The 13,652-nt window shown below is 42.9% G+C and overlaps 1 long non-coding RNA gene across 1 annotated transcript; it reads right to left on the reverse strand.

Annotated features, from left to right (window-relative positions):
* Positions 1 to 11,979: 11,979 nt before the first annotated feature.
* LOC113009354 (uncharacterized) lies at positions 11,980 to 13,347 on the reverse strand. The gene is made up of 2 exons (XR_003270162.1): positions 13,134 to 13,347; positions 11,980 to 12,351 (listed from the first exon to the last, which is right to left on the reverse strand). It is a non-coding gene; the product is annotated as an uncharacterized LOC113009354 (long non-coding RNA).
* Positions 13,348 to 13,652: the final 305 nt, after the last annotated feature.

Here is a 13,652-nt window from a genome sequence, read left to right on the forward strand (position 1 = left end):
CGAGCCCCAGGCCCCGACAAGCGGCCGCCAAGGAGTGAGCCGGTGTGTACCCGGACGCCCACCCCCAGACACAAAGAACCACCAACACACCGACACCTGAGGGAGTCCGCCACCGGCAGGGGAAGTGGTGGTGGGTGGAGATAGGCCTCCAAACCTTGGAGGGCCTGAGGTGTCCCCAGAGAGGTGGCGTCTGATACCCAACCTGACATATAGACACAGACATACAGGCACACACAGACACAAACATCCATTCCCACCCTCATGCTCTCATATGCACTCACTCCACACTCAACCAACGTGGAGACAGACATAAAGAGACGCTGTACACACGATCACACTCCCCAAGCGTACTCTACAAACCGGGTCTAGGTACCCTTGCCCCTGGAGGGGGGAATTGCACCCAGACCCAGGTGGTGTTACCCTTTTCCCTGCGGTGGGGAGAGGCAGACCACCCCGACTCCGCAGCAGCAGGGAGGCCCCACACCCCAGACCGCAGTCGGATGGCCAACTCCTCCTACTAGCCCTCCCGCTCCAGCAGGCCGCAGAGAATGGGGGTGGGAGAAGACTCCAAACCTCCCTCCACCCGCTCATTGTAGTGTTGATGCATATGTGTTCTAAGGTGCAATTAAAACCCAGGAGGGCATGGAGCTACCTGCCAAGGAGCAGCAGGTAAGCGCATAGTCCCTCCTGCTAGCCCTCAATGACTAAGTGTATTTAAAATTGAGAGGTGGGCAACGACGTCAGGGGTGAGGTATACACCCTGATGGTGATTTGGACTCCGTGATTGTGCCCACCCCCAAGATCCTATATGTATGTGTAATGAGAGTGTGAATAATGTGAATGTCTAAGTTGTGGGATAAAATTGAGGCAGAGGCAGCCAGAAGGGGACAGGGGGGGGGGGGGGGGGGGGGGGGGGGGGGGGGGGGGGTAGCCTCCTCTGCACCCTGGTGACATACCCCCACTCCAAGGCCCTGCATGTGTGGGTGGTTGTGGAGGAGCGGGAAGAGGGAGGCAGCTGGAGATGGGGAGGGAAGGAAGGGAGGGGCAGGGTGCATTTCAAGGTCCTGCACCCATCCGTCGGTAAACTGTACCTGGGCTTGTTGCAGTGACCGGAAGTTACTAAACTTCATGAGTGTATGCACTCACTCCAAGAACCGTATGATTATAAATATGCATATAAATATGCTACGATGAGATAGCTGACTTCATCTAACTAGCAAATGTTGTCCAGGCTACGTTGGTGATACAGTTTTTTTTAATGTGTATGATATTTTTGTCATGCGATTTTAAAGCTGGTCCTACAACCGCATCCAAGAATAACATGCAGCTTATCTCAGAACTGTCGGTGAAAATTATTATTGGAGCTAGGTTTAATTGAGCTGCATTTTAAAGAGGTGCAATTTCACAATTTGTGTATATTTTCTAAGTTCACTATTTTGTCATGTGTTGAGAAAAACACAGATTTTAAAATTACATGGTCTAATATTTACATTTAGCATATAACTGCAACATTATTTTTTCATTTTTTTTTTTTAAAGACTCGAAAGGACTTGAAATTCAAAGTTTCAGACTTGTGACTTGACTCGGACTTTTACACCAGTGACTTGAGACTCGACTCTGACTTGCCTGACATTACTTGAGACTTGACTTGAGACTTGAGGATAAAGACTTGAGACTTACTTGAGACTTGCAAAACAATGACTTGGTCCCACCTCTGGTTATATCGGGTTAAGTTCAGGACTCGGTGCAGGCCAGGCAAGTTCTTCCACACCAAATTCACTTATCCATGTCTTAATGGACTTTGCTTTGTGCACTGGTGTGCAGTCATGTTGGAACAGGAAGGGACCATCCCCAAACTGTTCCCACAAAGTTGGTAGCTTTAAAACTGTCCACAATGTCTTGGTATGTGGACGCATTAAGAGTTCCTTTCACTGGAACTAAGAGGCTGAGCCCAATGACTGAAAAACAACCGCACATCATAATCCCTCCTCCACCAAACTTTACACTTGGCACAATGCAGTCAGACAAGTGCTGTTCTTCTGGCAAACAGCAAACTCAGATTCGGCCATCAGATTGCCAGACGGAGAAGCGTTATTTATCATTCCACTGTTCTAGAGTCCAATGGCGGCGTACTTTACACCACTGCAAGATACACTGAAATGTCATGTAAGGTTGTCAGATATAAACACACATATAGATTTTGGCATATGGTAAATACCAGCAGCATATCTTATGGCTGCAAATTCAAGATCAGCACTCCTTTATGACAATAAGTAAATTTCATATTTTTATCAAATACATGAAGTGTTTTCAGTTTATCTGGTTTGTTTGTTTTTTTTAATCTATTGATAGTTTCTAAAAAGGATGCGTGTAAATCAAAAAGCAGCAATTTCTTGTTTCTAAACTGCACACAGATTGTAATTCATATTTTTTGGCAATGTTTAAAAGAGCGCTGAAAAGCCATCATTCAAGAAATGTAATCTTTGATTAGTAAAAAGCCCTTGTTGATGACAATATTATTTGTCTACAACAAAACGAGACTCATGCGTATCCCGGTTTCTCTAATTCATTCACTTTGTGGTCTACTCACCCAGTTTAGTTTCCGGAGCTTTGGAGATAATGAAACTTTGCCTCATCTCTGCATACAACAGCATTCATTAACAGTCAGAAGAGCATTAGCGGCAGAAAAGCGTTTCCCTCCTTTTTTCTCACCTCCCCTTCAGTTAGAGGTCTTATTTTCTTGGCAGCCATTAGTCATTCTCATGTTTTCCTGCCTCATCTCTAGTTGTTGATGCTGTTTTCATTTGAATTTCAACCTTTAATCTGACAAACTTCACAGCCCCTCTTTTGCTTTCAACTTCATTCTGTTTCTGCGCCTCTATTTTTACTCTTTTTTTTTTTTTTTTTTTTAAATTCCTTTTTCTCTCATACTCTCTTTTGGTCTATCATCCATTCTCTCGTCCCCACCACCCACAAACCACTACTCATACTGAACATCAAACAGAATCCATTTTCTCTGGAGAGCAGGAATAGTGCTTGATCTCTGTTTGACAGCTCACAAATGAGCCTGACCCCTTGTATACAGGACACACGTACTAAGATTCCCCACGCAACCACAAGTGAAGTGCGTTCGGGACCTTTGTCATCAAATGAGAGCTCAGCTGGCCTGTTTGCTTTCAGGCACATGGACCGATTGTGTTTCCCTGCTGAGGTGCAATTTCCCAGCAGTATGAACTCTGAACCTGTGGTATCAACTCTGACCCCCAGTGGTGGAATGGATGGGAGGAATGAAGAGGATAGTGGGTAAAACATGCAAAAACAAAACATTTAAATTATGTACGCCAACACTATACCTGCACACGCTGCATTTCACAGTTCAAATAGTGTAATCTGGGCACCAAACTGTAAAGGCATATGCACTGTACACTGTGCAAAAGCCAAATGGCTGCTCTCTGGGACTCTAAGTGTTTTAACCATTCCAGCGCACACACAGTATATCAAAAAGAGCCCTTATACTCTTTAGTGTAACTTTGCAATGCAATCTTCTGTGTAATTCAGGCCTCTTTTTTCCCACCACAGCACTAGTATCATTGGAGCTGTGTCACTGTGACATCGTTTCACTGTGCCTCCTGACACTAGGTTCACATGCATGAACAGGTCCCAATGCACTTCGGCGGTGTTGCAGTGAATGAAAAATTCATGGGGAACCCTGGCAAAAATCCAGATGCAGTTTCATCCCATAAATATTTATCTATGGGTTAACTATTGTGTTTGCAGTTGAGGAGGGTGAGGGAAAAGGAACAACGGGGGCAAAGAGGTCGCAACCCCAAATAAATTTCTTTTTTCCAGGCGAGTGACTAAAATAGTCCATCAGCTTAGATAGACTGCACCGAAAAAAAGTTTTTCTCAACTATTGTTCAAACGTTTCTACAACAGGTATTTTATGTGAGTGAAGAATTACTCAGCCATTATTTTATGAGCTAAAAGCAGATTAAATTGGTTATCCACACAGAGTTCAATTAGATTTTTTTTTTTTCATTTTACATCATTTTGACTTTGGAGTGTCTGTCAGACAAGCCAGATGGACAATTCAGACCCAAAGTATCACTCTTTAAATCTGAATTAGCTAAATCCTAATAATAGCATGCTTAGCACTTACATTTCAGATTTTTAGCAGCAATGAAGAATAATTAGTTACATTTAAAGGAAAGGCTAAGATTTCTTTTTTTAAAAACCTTTATACATGTTAAAGAACGACTGAATTAAAAAGTGAAGTTTTACTGAATTAACTAAACTAGTTAGTACACCATTTGGTGATACAGCCTAAGGTAAGCAGGTTAGCCATGCCTTCATCCTCCAAACACATCTTGCCTGAAAGCTAGAATTTGACAAACAGCTTGTGTACATCTTTAAATTTCCAAAGAATGATAACCAGAAGAAAAAAAAAGCAACACTAATGTGACTGAAATGACTGCAAAGTGAAAAAAATAATCCACACCTACAGTTCCCTCTAAGCCAATGTTCCCTCTAAGCTGCGCGCATGCGCAATTGCGCACTGTTGGCACGGTCTCTGCGCACAGAAAATCTGCATTGCGCACACAAAAAAAAAAAATCTAACCTGAATTGAAATTAAAATAAATTCGTTAGCAATTCTGTTTTGCAGTGTGAGTCAGTAAGTGACTGGCTGCTCCAGTATGGGATTAGAACAATGCCACCTTATCCCATAGTCCAGCCAATGATGCGATTCACATTCGTATATACGCAGCTAATCAACGTTGTTGACAGGCTATGACAGCGTCCTTATGTGCCGACACAGGTGTTTTAGCTAGCAAAGCAGCGTGGCTGATGTAGAGTGAAGTTACGTTAATGACAACGTGTACAACCATTGGAGATGTGAGCAGGACAGACGGAACAACTGACGGAAAATGTGTGGACTTTATACCAGTTTTTAAATTGTGTTGATAGGGCACGTAAAACCAGAGTTGTGATAAAAATATGCAATGTTTATTTTTTTTCCTGAATACTATCGTTGTTTATATTTATTGCAAGAAAAAACAGTAAAAACAGCGTTTTATAAGGAAAGTGCTCGAAAGTTCAGCTGGAGAAACCAGAGGAAAAGTCAGTGGATTTTAGTCTGGAATGATGAATCGACTCACCACATAAGACTTATTTGGACCAGGAAAAAAAATGCCAACAAGAACAGTCCATCAATATAAAAAAGCTTCCTGTCTCTTCCTGTGTTATGAAGTTCAGTAATCGAGTGTGAAGGACCTCGGCTAAGAAGACAACCACAGACCCAACACAGCAGGCCAACAGTTTAAGAGAAAAGAAATCATGTTAAAGCTCTGAGAGCATGACACAAAATATGTGGTCTGATGAAACGAAAATTGACCTTCAGACTGTGTTATGTCTGACAGAAACCCACCACACATACCTCATCATTCATCTAACATCAGCTTACTGTGATGCATGCAGGTGGAAGTCTCAGGCTGAGGCTGGGAGGCGGGTGGTTGTGCATCCTGTGATGACTGAAGGAGACAGAGACAGAGATGGGAAAGAAAATAGATTTTATATTGTTGATATGATTTAGATTCAATCAGGATCCTCTGTGTATGACACAAACCATACAACAAAATAAACAGTGGATAGTTGAGTACAAGAACTTAAAGGTCTGAGTTTTTCAAGCCAAAAATACAGATATGAATCTTACTAGGAGTCTGCACCATGCATTAAAATAGCTTCGCACAGATGCTTGTTGCTTGGCAGACGTGCAGTTTGTGGTCCACTTGCCATCTTATGTTTTTGGTTTTCATTTCCAGCACGTCATTATGCAGCTTTAAGTACAGACTGATGACTTATGAATCTCAAGCTGGCAAAACTCTTTACAATGAGACATGACAGACGGTGGAGAACTTGCAATATCATTTTTACTGATTTAACTATCTGTGTAATATATCTGCTTTAGTAGGTCATTAAAGGCAGTTTTGTAAATTAGTGAATATTTTGTGGCAATATTAGTAGCTGCATACACATAATTGCTTTAAAAGCTCAAACTGAATACCAGAATAAACTGGCCCAAAATGATTAGCATTTCATTTCATTGCAGAGGGGTAGACGTGCACTCTTCCACTTGTGAAAAATAGACCCTTCCATGCAGAACTAGTCCTCTGTGGGGAGTTTTTTTTTTTTAACGCTTTTAAATTTTTAAATTTAATGCTTTTTAAGAAGAGCAGCACAATAATGGCAGCTACTGCACTGAACAGAAGACAGATATCCATGTTTTTGGTGTTGATCGAGCAAATGTTAGCGAAGAGGAAGATGAATGAATCGTCAGTTTAAGCATGTTTCACATGTACAAGAAAACATAATGCATTAAAATCACGTCTAATATAAAGAGTTGACCCAAAATTGTCAGTTAGAATGATTTAAATTAGAAATAGAAAATATGTACATGAAAATACGAGAAATAGATCAAAGGCTAAAGATTGATACATAATAGCAGTTATGGTCCAGGCAGAAATATAGTATATAAGCAGCTATTAGATGTATTGTCATTCAGTTTAGTGCAGATATTTACTGCCCTGCTTACTGACTCCTAAAGACTTTTCTGTTGAGTGTGAACTTCTTTTGTGATGACTGTCACAGCCTATTTTATTTATAGCCTATCGCACATTTAAACAAAAGTTCACCCAAAGTGCTTTGGAGACGGGAACATTTACATTCCAGGTCTCCAAAAATCCCAGTTTGAAAATACGTGAAAAGATGAAAGATCTGTTTCCTTTTCATTAAAATTTGTTCAAAATTAGTAAATTAATGATGCTTCACCTAATAAGTCATAACAGATTGCATACATATAAGTTAACCAAAATTTGCAGTATGGCACAGCACCAAGTATAACCACATCGGACTCCTAGCATGACTGCTTTTTTTTTTTTTTTTACATTTCTCTGAAAAATACTTTAAGATATAACCTAAATCTCAGCTAAATGTAGATAATAATTGTGTAAAACATCATCATGCAACATATTGTACATGTTGTGGATGCGACTGTACTGAGAAGCTGAGAGAAAAACCTGGAGAACTAAAGATTGATTCAGAAGAAGCACTGAAGGTAACATTTACATATTAGCATTTATGCTGCATGCCAGAAACAGCAGCTTCTGGTCAAATTCAGCACATGCATTGAATCTGCTTGCTTTCACCAATACGGCCGATCTATTCCATGGAGTTGATTTCGGGACTTCACATAGATAATAAATGGTGTTATTTACTGAAGGGAGGCCACTGTGGAGCAGCAAGAGGAGATGGCTAAGAGGCTGGCAGATGTGTGTGTGTGTGTGTGTGTGTGTGTGTGTGTGTGTGTGTGTGTGTGTGTGTGTGTGTGTGTGTGTGTGTGTGTGTGTGTGTGTGTGTGTGGCAGTGGCCCTGAGCTAAACTAGCCCATCCTGTTTCTGCTAGGCCGGCTGTCTCACTCCGCCGAAAGGGGTGGGAGAGCATACTCCTCAACATAATGCCTCCCGGGCGTATGCAACTGCAGAGACACGCACACAAACACACAGACAAAAAATAAAAAATAAAAAAACACCAAATCACTCTCCTACGCAGCATCTGTCCTCTGCTGGATGAAGCAGGCCATGAGGTGCTGTAGTGAAGAGTGGTTCCAGCAACGATTTGGCAAACAGGACCAACAAAGGGTGTGTGCGTGTTCATTTCTATGCACATATGTGCTCTGTATGCTTGCTTTTTACACGTGTTCACGGACTGCTGTGAGAGTCTGTGACCTGCATGTATGGTTTCTACATTGTTTTCATTTCAGATCTTTACGCATGCCTGTATTTGATCTCTGTTTAATGGCATTGGCTGGTGTGTGGGTGTGTGTGCGTTTATGCCTGGCTGTACTGTCTGTGTGCACGTCTACATTTGTGTGTATTTTGCGGCTCCATTTTGGCTCAGGGCTTGCAGTAGTGAACCCCCAAATGGGAGGACACAGAGCTGTGCCATAGAACACTTTAGCTGTGTTTAGCACACAGTTCAAGCTGACAGATAGCTGACTGCCAGTTTGTCCGTATCCACATTTACATAAGATAAGATAAGATAAGATAAGATAAGATAAGATAACCTTTATTAGTCCCACACGTGGGAAATTTGTTTTGTCACAGCAGGAAGTGGACAGTGCAAAAGTTATGAGGCAAAAATTAGAATACAATAAGAATAAATACAGTACACAACTGTACAGAATAGAATAAAATACTATATACAGTAGAATAAAATAAAATAAATATACAATAAGATAAAAATAGAATACAAATACAAATACTATATACAACTGAGTAAAAATACAACGATGACAGAAAGGATTATTGCACTTAGTATTATTGCATATGTATGGATGTGTGTGCTTGATCAGTTAAAGTCTTTATTATGGAGTCTGACAGCAGTGGGGAGGAAAGACCTGCGAAATCTCTCCGTCCCACACCGTGGGTGCCGCAGTCTCCCACTGAAGGAGCTGCTCAGTGCTGTCACAGTCTGCTGTAGGGCTGCCACAAACGATTATTTTGATAGTCGACTAGTCACCAATTATTTATGCGATTAGTCGACTAATCAGATCATCATCCACTGGACGTAAAACTACAGCTTATTGCACCAGCAGCATCTGCTCTTATATAACTATCATTAGCTTACAGCTTTAAGCTTTTAAGGTGCTAACTAAAAATAAAGACAAGATGATAGTTTATTCAATTTTAATGAAATTTGCAGATTGTTTCGGTAAAGTTTAATAAACTCCTTGCTATCTAAAATATAACAGGACACCGGAGTATATTCTCCAGCATCTCACACTTCTGATAATCTGCTTGACGTTTATTCAGCTGTGTAAAAACTATAACTTTAATCTCAGCCAAACCGATTTACTCAGGAACAAATAAAATACAAAAAAAAAAAAAAAAAGCCAAACAACAACATTTTTAATTTATCTAAGTGACTCATATATATTTAACCTGAGTCGCGAAAGACGGCGGTGGGTTTGAAAACAATTTGCCGGGAGTCCGGTGTTCTCACGGCGCTAGTGACCTAGCCCCCGGCTAGCTATCGAGCTCATGGGTAACAGACGTCTCCGAAAACGTCGGAGCGCTTTTGAAAATATGTGGTGTCCTGATAAACTGAGCCGATATTTGAGGTTTACACAGCTACATTCTCGCCTGAAAATATGTTAAACGTTTATTTTGTGACCCAGAAAGAATAATAATATTAAAACTAACTAGCTACCGCCATTGTTGGAAACTAAGCTGGGCCGCGCTATGAATTCTGGGACACAGCTGTTTCTTCTTCTTCGGGGTTTAACGGCAGCTGGCATCCTTGTACATGCTGTGCTGCCATCTTCTGTTTCAGTCCGTTATTACACTCTTAAATCCTGCTATTATTCCTGCGTCTTTTGCGATCTTACAAAGCTTCAAACGACACGTCGACTATTAAATCAGTCGTCGACGATTTTGATAGTCGACGTAATCGTGACTAGTCGACAAATCGTGGCAGCCCTAGTCTGCTGCATGGGGTGGGAGATGTTGTCCAACAGGGATGACAGCTTAGCCGCCGTTCTCCTGTCACTCACCACCTCCACTGGGTCCAGAGGGCATCCTAGAACAGAGCTGGCCCTTCGGATCACCCTGTTCAGTCTCTTCCTGTCCCCAGCAGAGATGCTGCCGCCCCAGCAGACCACACCATAAAAGATAGCAGAAGCCACAACAGAGTCATAGAAGGTCTTCAGGAGTGGGCCCTCCACTCCAAACGACCTGAGTCTCCGCAGCAGGTACAGCCTGCTCTGCCCTTTCCTGTAGAGGGCGTCTGAGTTATGAGTCCAGTCCAGTCTATTGTTCAGATGAACACCAAGGTACCTGTAGCTGTCCACAGCCTCAATGTCCATACCTTGGATGTTCAGTGGTTGCAATGGAGAATGCTTGTGCCTGCGGAAGTCTACCACCAGTTCCTTGGTTTTACTGGCGTTGATCTGGAGGTAGTTCTGCTGGCACCAGTCCACAAAGTCTTGGGTCAGACCTCTTTACTCCTTGTCGTCCCCATCAGTGATGAGGCCGACTATTGCAGAGTCATCAGAGAACTTCTGCAGGAAGCACTGGGTGGAATTGTGGGAGAAGTCTGCAGTGTAGATGGTGAAGAGGAACAGAGCCAGAACCGTTCCCTGTGGGGCCCCCGTACTGCAGACGACCCTGTCCGACACACAGCCCTGAGTCCTCACATACTGTGGTCGGTCGGTGAGGTAGTCCAGGATCCAGGTAGTGAGGTGATGGTCCACTCCAGAGTTCACCAGCTTGTCCTTTAGAACCGAGGGAAGAATGGTGTTGAAGGCACTGGAGAAATCAAAGAACATGATTCTCACAGTGCTTCCAGCGGTCTCCAGGTGAGCGAGGGAACGATGTAGGAGGTGAATGACGGCATCATCCGCTCCAATGCCAGGCTGGTAGGCAAACTGAAGTGGGTCCAGTGATGAGCTTATTAGGCGCCGAAGCTGAGCCAGGACCAACCGCTCCAGGGTCTTCATCAGGTGGGATGTCAGAGCCACCGGCCTGTAGCTGTTGAGGTCCTTGGGGCGTGAAGTCTTTGGCACTGGTACAACACAGGAGGTTTTCCAGAGCTGTGGGACTCTTCCCAACCTCAGGCTCAGGTTGAAGAGGTGCTCCATCACCCCACACAGTTGGTCCGCGCAGGACCTGACGACCCTCGAGCTGATGCCATCTGGACCCGCTGCCTTCTTGCCATTAATCCTCCTCAGTTCCCTCCTAACCTGGGTGGTTGAGAGAGACAGGCTGGAGCCTTGTGTTGAGTGTGTATTGGATGCTGCAGTTGGGGGTGGGGGGGAGTGAGCAGGGTGAATAGAGGAGGTGTGAAGTGTCTGAGGTGGAACAGCAGCAGTGGGGGTGGGTGAGTCTGCAGCCGATGTTGCAGACTGCCTCATGGCTGAGTCAAATCTGTTGAAGAAATGATTCAGTTCATTTGCCCATCTCACATCCCTCCCAGGCAGAGAGTTCTGCTGTTTGTGGCCCGAGATGGTTCTGAGGCCTCTCCAGACTTCACCAACGTTGTTTTGTTGAAGCTGGTTCTCCATCTTCTGCCTGTAGCTCTCCTTCCCATTCCTTATCAGTCCCCTCAGCTCTCTCTGCACCCTTTTCAACTCCTCTTTGTCTCTGGATTTGAAGGCCCTCCTCTTCTGCTTGAGGACGGTTTTAATTTCTGGGGTAATCCAAGGTTTGTTGTTGGAGAAACACCGTACAGTCCTGGTAGGTACAGTGTTATCCACACAGAAGTTTATATAGTCAGTAATGCATGTAGTAAGGCTGTCGATGTCCTCTCCGTGGTCATCACAAATCACCTCCCACACAGTCGACTCAAAACAGTCCTTAAGAGCCTCCTCGCTCTCCTCTGACCATCTCTGTACTGTGCGGGTGGCTGGTGGCTCCCTGCGCACTAAGGGCTCATACACAGGGACAAGGTGCACCAGGTTGTGATCAGATCTGCCCAGGGGAGGGAGAGGTGATGAACTGTATGCCTCTTCTGCATTGGCATACAGTAAGTCCAGTGTTTTATTGACTCTGGTTGGGCAGGTCACATACTGGGTGAAGGTGGGCAGTGTGGAGTCCAGTGAGGCATGATTGAAGTCCCCTGATATTATGAGAAGGGCTCTCGGTGATTGTGTTTGCAGTCTGCTGACCACAGAGTGGAGAGAGTCACAGGCTGCATCCGCGTTGGCCGAGGGGGGACATACGCTGTTATCGCGATAACTCCCGGGGCAGGTAGTACGTAAACAAAGGATCTCTGCTCTGGGTCCCCAGACACGGGTGAAAAAAGTAGTGTAGCCAAGTACAGGATAGGGTAGGGGAAATTAAAGTAAGATGGAGAGAATGGGCCAATAGCTAGATTCGCAGGAGGGATAAAGGGAGTTGCGTGGAGAAGAATGACTGGAGCCACAGGTAAAGTTGCTATGAATTGTATTAAACTATTTAGCAACAATTTAACAGCATTTTATGAACAGGAATGAAAACATAAAATAAAATACAGTGACAGCAATAATAATAACAGTCAGAATCCTAGCTGAGCTCAGATATGTCAGTCTTGCCGGCTTAATAGTCAGTGTTCAGTCAAGTCAAATCCAACAGGTCAAAAGTTTGTGATTGGTGCGATTTCGTCCTACCGCACTGTTGCAATTGTTCGTGAGAGAAGAGCAACCTGCCCTTCTGGGCCAACTCAGAATGGCTGTGGTTCGGTTCGGTTCAAAGGAAAAGGCTCGCCATCTTCCTCGTCAGGAAGAGATCCAGGTCTCACGATCCCATAAAAAAACCTAGCCTGTAAACAACAGGACTATTACTAATTCAGTTCACACTCTAATGATATACATGGCCATATGTAAATAATGTAAGTGCTATAACAAAACAAGCACAAAACATTAATTCTAATTTCTAACTATAGTCTATACAGTGCATCTTAATCATGAATGCAATCTTTAAATCACAATCAGCTTATTCTATCGTCAAGGTGCACATTTCTATCAGAAATCAGAAATAAACCATAAACTATGGTAGATTATTTTTTTACAGTATTGCCCTTTAACTGAATTACAGGAGCATTGCTTTACACTGCATAGCAATGAAGCAATATATTATTTACACTCAATGTACAGAATAAAATTACCAAAAGAATATACAAAAACCCACAGGCTGTAGTTTTACAGTATGTGGTAACGTATCAGCACAGTAAGAATACACACGGACATCTATCTATTCCTGCTGTGACAAAACAAATTTCCCACGTGTGGGACTAATAAAGGTTATCTTATCTTATCTTATCTTATCCAGTGCCGCTCGAGCATCAAATGTAACAAAATAAAGTAGATTCATGACCTTTAAGATCAACATTAACTTATTCCATCATTTAATTTTAGTGCATTTAATATTCAACAAGTAATACTAGAATATCATCAGCACACAAGCTGAGTGCTCAAAATGGCTGAACTCAGTGAGAAACCCCGTGTGTTCTCCCACAGTGAAAACGTGGTCAGCTACAGCTATGAGCATTAGGCTAGTTAGCTTTTCAATTAGCCTGATTCGCCCAGTCCCAGTTTAACTCACCAGCACACTTCTAATGTTCAACTCTCAGAGAGGATCTTGTTCAACTCTCAGAGAGGATCTTGTTCAACTCTCAGAGAGGATCTTGTCCACTTCATCCGCTCCCGCGCAGATCTACAACATTGAAATCGGGCCATTATATTCCCTGTTAACTTCTTGTTAGCTTTTTAGCTTCAAGGTTAGCTTAACAGCTTCTGACTCACCGCGATGGTTTCAAGGTCCGAAATATTTATAGTATTTATCTTTTATTATTGATTTATTTTTGATCAACTCAGTGATTAACAGAGTAATGATAAATCCCAATTAACAATAACATGTTGTAGTGCATTACTGAGTCGTGTAAACTCACTGGGTTACAGTAGAAATAAACTGAAAAAAACGACCAGGACTAGCACAAAACGGTAGAACATGGTTGCAGAGTCTAATTACTAATACGTTAGTTATAAAAAAAATTACGAGAAAAAAGATAAGAAAGAAAGAAACTCAGAATGAGCAGAGCTGCTGTAACAGGCTGCCGCACAC

This window comes from Astatotilapia calliptera, chromosome 17, assembly GCF_900246225.1.
Source record: "Astatotilapia calliptera chromosome 17, fAstCal1.2, whole genome shotgun sequence".
Classification (NCBI taxonomy): Eukaryota; Metazoa; Chordata; class Actinopteri; order Cichliformes; family Cichlidae; genus Astatotilapia; species Astatotilapia calliptera.